At 44.9% G+C, this 6,214-nt stretch overlaps 1 non-coding gene across 1 annotated transcript; it reads left to right on the forward strand.

The window, feature by feature from the left end:
* The first annotated feature begins 4,273 nt into the window (after nt 1–4,273).
* trnal-cag (transfer RNA leucine (anticodon CAG)) lies at nt 4,274–4,356 on the forward strand. The gene has a single exon. It is a non-coding gene; the product is annotated as a tRNA-Leu (tRNA).
* The last annotated feature ends 1,858 nt before the right edge of the window (nt 4,357–6,214 follow it).

Below are 6,214 nucleotides of genomic sequence, written 5' to 3' on the forward strand. Positions count from 1 at the left end.
TAAAATAATGAACTGATTTAAAGCATTGTCCAACCAAACAAAGGCACCAAGAATTCCCAGGACATTGAGAGATTATGAGTGGGCAAAACTGTGGCAAATGGAGTTCAATGTGGGGAAATGTGAGGTCATCCACTTCGGATCTAAGAAAGATAGATCAGAGAGTTTTCTAAATGGTGAGGAGCTCGGAACTGTGGAGGAGCAGAGAGATTTAGGGGTCCAAGCACAGAGATGATTAAAAGCTAGTGGACAGTTACAAAAATAATTAAAAAGGCTAATGGAATGTCGGCCTTTATTTCAAGAGGGCTGGAATGTAAAGGGGTGGAAGTTATGTTCCAGCTGTACAGAGCTCTGGTTAGACCACATCTGGAGGACCGCATTCAGTTCTGGGCACTGCAACTCAGGAAGGATATATTGCCAATGGAAGGGCTGCAGCGCAGATTCACCAGAATGATCTCGTGGCTAAAAGGGGTTAAATTATGAGGACAGGTTGCATGGACTAGCCTTGTATTCCCCTGAATAAAGAAGATTAAGGCGTGATTGAATTGAGGTGTTTAAGATGATGAAAGGATTTGATAGGGTAGATAGAGAGAAACTACTTCCTCTGTTGGAGGAGTCCAGAACAAAAGGCCATAACCTTAAAATTGGAGCTCGGCCGTCCAGGGGTGATGTCAGGAAGCACTTCTTCACACAAAGGGTCGTAGAAATCTGGAACTCTCTCCCACAAAAGTCTGTTGAGGCTGGGGGTCAATCCGAAATTTCAAAACGGAGATTGATAGATTTTTATTAGTCAAGGGTATTGATGATTAAGGAACCAAGGCGGGTAGATGGAGTTAACATACTGATCAGCCATGATCTAATTGAATGGCAGAACAGGTTGAGGAGCTGAATTGTCTACTCCTGTTCCTATGTAACAGGCTCGTGTGGCTGAATGGACTTCTCTTGTTCCTATGTAACATGCTCGAGGGGCTGAATGTTCTCATCTTCTTCCTATATTATCATGCTCGAGGGGCTGAATGGACTCCTCTTGTTCATATGTAACATGCGCGACAGGCTGAATAGCGTCCAGATCCTGTATAACAGTCTCGAAGGGCTGAATGGCTTCCTCTGTTCCAGTGCAACGAGCTCGAGGGGCTTAATGGCCGAGTCCTATTCCAGTGTAATCGGCTCGAGGTGCTGAATGGCCTTCAGTTCCCGTGGAACACGCTCGTGGGGCTGAATGGCCTGCTGCTGTACCTATCTAACAGGCTTGAGAGGCTGATTGGCCTCCAGGTCTGATGTTTCGGGCTCGAGGGGCTGAATTGCCTTCAATTCCCGTATAACACGCTCGAGGGGCTGAATGGTCTGCTGCTGTTCCTGTGTAACAGGCTTGAGGTGCTGATTGGCTAACAGATCTAGTCTAAGGTGCTCGAGGGGCTGAATGGCCTCCTCCTGTTGCTATCTTACAGGCTTGAAGGGTTGATTGGCGTCTAGTTCCTATATAACAGGCTCGAAGGGCTGAATGGCCTTCAGTTCCCAGATAACAGGCTCGAAAGGCTAAATGGCCTCCTCCTTTTGATATTTGACAGGCTTGAGGGGTTGATTGGCCTCAAGTTCCTGTATAACAGGCTCGGAGGGCTGAATGGCCTCCTCCTGATTCTATGTAACAGGCTTGAGGGGATGATCGGCCTCCAGTAACGATGTAACGGGCTTGAGGGGCTGAATGGCCTTCTCCTTTTCCTGTGTAACAGCCTTCAGAGGCTGAATGGCCTTCAGTTCCCATATTAAAGGCTTGAGGAGCTCAATGGCCTCCTTCTGTTCCTGTCGAACAGCCGTGAAGGACTTGCGGCCAATTTGTCCAAGATGATTGCCAGACTTGCTGCCATTTTGTCCAAGATGTCGGGCGAACTTGCCACCATTTTGTCTAAAAATTAGAGCCGAACCTTTCAGGAGCGAGATTAGAAAACATTTCTACACACAAAGGGTGGTAGAAGTTTGGAACTCTCTTCCGCAAATGGCAATTGATACCAGCTCAATTGCTAAATTTAGATGTGAGATAGTTAGCTTTTTGGCAATCAAAGGTATTAAGGTATATGGGCCAAAGGCGGGTATATGGAGTTAGATCACAGATCAGCCATGATCTTATCAAATGGCGGAGCAGGAACGAGGGGCTGAACGTCCTACTCCTGTTCCTATGTTCCGATGATATTATTTATATGGAATTCCGACAGGCATTTGATAAGGTTCCACACAAGAGACTGTTGGCAAAAATGAAAGCGCATGGAACTTGAGGCAATGTATTGACATGGGTCGAGAATTCCTCAGGAGATAGGAGACAGAGAGTAGGGATAATGGGTACAAACTCCAATTGGCAGGATGCGACTAGTGGTGTCCCCCCAGGGATCTGTAACTGGGGTCTCAGCTTGTTACCATATTTATGAATGACTTAGATGAAAGAACAGAGAGTGGTGTATCCAAGTTTGCTGATGACACTAAGTTAGGTGGTACAGTAAGTCGTGTGGATGCGAGTGGAAAGTTGAAAAGGGACATTAATAGATCAAGTGAGTGGGCAAAACTCTGGCAGATGGAGTTCAATGTGGGGTAATCCACTTTGGACAATGGTCAGGGTATTTTCCAAATGGTAAGAAGCTCGGAACTGTGGAGAAGCAGAGAGAATTAACGGTTCATTTACATAAATCAGTAAAAGCTAACGGACGGATACAAAAATAATTTAAAAGGCGAACGGAATGTTAGCCTTTATCTGAGGGGGCTGGAATATTACGAAGTGGAAGTTTTATTACAGTTATCTAAAGCTCTGGTTAGACTGCGTCTGGAGTAACTGCGTTCAGTTTTGGACACTGCACCTCAGGAAGGATAGATTGGCCTTGGAGGGGGTGCAGAGCAGATTCACCAGAATGTTACCGGGGCTAAAAAAAGGTTAAATTATGAGGACAGGCTGCATGGACTGGGCTCGTATTCCCTCGAGTACCGAAGATTGAGGGGCGGTCTGAGCGAGGTGTTTAACATGTTTAAATGAGTCGATAGAATAGAGAGAGAGAGAATCAATTTCCTCTGCGGAATCAAGAACGAGGGGGACATAACCTTAAAATTAGAACCATGCCATTCAGGTTCGAAATCAGGAAGCACTTTTTTACACAAAGGGCAGTAGAAGTCTGGAACTCTGTTCCCGAAAAGACTGTGGATGTTGGGGGTCAATTGAAGCTTTCAAGACTGAGATCGGTAGATTTTTGTTGGTTAAGGGTATCGAGGGATAGGGAGCAAAGGCGGATAAATGGATTTGAGGTACAGATCATCTATGATCTAATTGAAGGGCGGAGCAAGTGTTCGGGGCTGAATGGCCTCCTCCTGTTCCCAATGGAAATGTTGAGAATATGTTTTGTTGAGGCTGTGACGTCAGGGTTAATCCCTGTCCCAACAAGGCGGGCCACATTTGGGAGTTTAATAACTTTGAAATGAACATTTTTCTTTTGTGACTTTTGCAACTTCGATCAATTGAATAGTTATGAAAGAGAATCAATGCCGTCATTCTAATTTCTGGCTGATATCAAAGCAAAGGTTTCCGTAGTGTCGTGGTTATCACGTTTGCCTTACACGCAAATGGATCCTGGGCCGGAACATTATGTCGGGGCAAGTTTTTTTCCCTCTGTGAAATCGCCAGTCCTGTTAAATTTATCACAAATCCGTGGTCTCACGAGCACTGAACATTTTAAACCGAGCCCTTAAAAATACAGTGTGAAAAATGAGAAGGGATAAAAAGTTCATCGCACAAAAGAAATTATTAAAGTTTTTCAACTTCCCTCAGTAGCCTTTCATTCTGCAAAATAACGTTATTGGTTAATTAATGGCGATGAAAACAATGATTTTTTTTTTCATCCAACTGAGTTTGAGTACTTTCATGCGATTAATATAACAACTGTTCAAACGTTAGTATCCTGATTGAGAATTGAACCCCGACCGCGGTTATAAGTGCGTTAAATCCTAACCACTAGACCATCAGGGAGCACTGTTGTGAATTTTATCAGATGTAACATGGATTTCTCTTTCTCTGTGATTCAGCTTTTAATTCTTTTTAGTTCCTGATTGCGGATATTCCCGTGATGAAATAGGAATAAAGTACAATAGGTTCAGGAAAATCCGGGGAGGTTGCATCGCGCTCACCGAGCCTCTCCAGCAGCATTTATCTTACCAAGCATTGGAGTGAGTGAAACTTTCTCCGGGTGGCGGGGGGGGGGGCTCTCAATGTGGAAAGGGTGGCGAGTGAAAAAGAGATTTATCAGTCAGGATGGCCGAGCGGTCGAAGGCGCTGCGTTCAGGTCGCAGTCTCCTTTGGAGGCGTGGGTTCGAATCCCACTTCTGACATCGGTTATTTTGACTCCTATTTTATTTGTAGCTTGAGCTGCAGTTGATTTTTCGGCCCAGTTGATTTGCTCTTCCCGCAATAACCAATCCGGTCTCCATCCATGGCACGTTTTGAAGCCCACCGGCTCATCCCGAAACCGAGCTTTAACGAAAATATGCTGGAAACACAAGGTGGTCATTCAAAAACTACAGAGAACAGACACTTGGGGAAATGTACCATCAGAACAAGAAGTGGGCTGTTTCGCCCCTCGAGCCCACTCCGCCATTTGATTAGATCATGGCTGATCTGTGATCTAACTCCATATACCTGCCTTTGGCCCATATCCCTTCATACCTTCGGTTGGCAAAAAGCTATCGATCTCAGATTTAATTTTTAGACTGCGCCCCCTCGTCCTAGAATTCCCAACCAGCGGAAATAGTTTCTCCCTATCCAGAAAATGTCAATGACACAGTCAATGAAAGGTGCAGTTCACGAAGGCGACTCACCAGCACCTTCTCAAGAGCAATTAGGGATGGGCAATAAATGCTGACCTTGCCATAGACACCCACATCCCATGAATGAAGACAAAAAAGGTCGCCTGCATGGCCGAGTAATTTCATCCTGCTAAACGACGGGAAGAATGAAATCATCGGTTTCAGTCCTCGATGTCTTATTTTTCATTACACACTAATACATAACACAGATACACAGAGATATATTGATAATCACCAAACAGGTACACCCAAATGTATTTATAAGTGTCACAGATGCAATCATATGTATTTATAACGAGATATATCATATTGTAAAAATAATCAAAATAAATTTATAAATGACACACATAACATTTTATAATGTTATGTGTGTCATTTTATAAAGAAGCATGACATCCATTTATACACATCCATTGTTTAAATTTTCACAACGTCTTGTTAGCAGTCCTGAACAAAGTTCACACATCGAAAGTCTCAGCGTTTTTTCAGATGCTGCCTGTCCTGTTATGATTTTTAGCAGTTCCTTTCCTGTGATGTGATGATTCTGGGTGCCGGGTGTGTGCAATTAGATTTGATGCAGTCATGCTGCCGCGGACAGGTGAAGGCTGCTTCTGAGGCTGCCTGACACCCGGTGGGAGTGGGCGGGGATTTGGTAATCTGAAATAAATGAAACGGTGTATGAGAAACTTACATAAAGGTAAACATCCACGTCCCTGCCATCAGACTTCGAAGCGCAACGATAGCGCGTCTGATTCCACATCGGGAGGTAACGTGTTTAAGTCACGTCGGGGTTTTCCATGTATTTAGCGCTGGTAGGAGTCTGAGTAATTCCGGAAATCATTTTGCATTCCCTTTTCAACAATAAACAGAACGATGCTCTGAATTCTGCCTCACTAGTTCTCCAGCGTCAGGGAGAGAAGCGTCTGATTCCCTCATTTATTTATTGCAAGAAACAGACACAAACACACTTATTAATTCAAAATCAGCCTGCAGCTCCACACGCACAGAGATAAACACAGCCAGAGAGACAGGCAAACACCGGGAAATAGACAAACCGGTTTCTCAGAGAATTGCCTGTACCTCCACGGTCGAATGGAAGGGCGCGATGGCCCCAATGGCCTGCTTCTGAGCTGCATCCTTCTGTGATTCTGAACTCAGCCCCTGGGGCGGAGCCAGCAGCCGCCTCGCTGCAATAACAGACCAAATGGAAAACCTTAAGCAGGCCCAGCTAGCTCAGTTGGTAGCTTATGAGACTGTTAGGGTCGTGGGTTCAAGCTCCACCTTGGGCAAATTCTGTTTTAAACTATTACTCTGCTTTCGCGAGTGAACCCTCCGCTTGCTTGACTGTCAGTACAAGAGACGAGTCTGTAAGTGCCGCATCGTG

This window comes from Heptranchias perlo, unplaced genomic scaffold (assembly GCF_035084215.1).
Source record: "Heptranchias perlo isolate sHepPer1 unplaced genomic scaffold, sHepPer1.hap1 HAP1_SCAFFOLD_47, whole genome shotgun sequence".
NCBI classification, from domain to species: Eukaryota; Metazoa; Chordata; class Chondrichthyes; order Hexanchiformes; family Hexanchidae; genus Heptranchias; species Heptranchias perlo.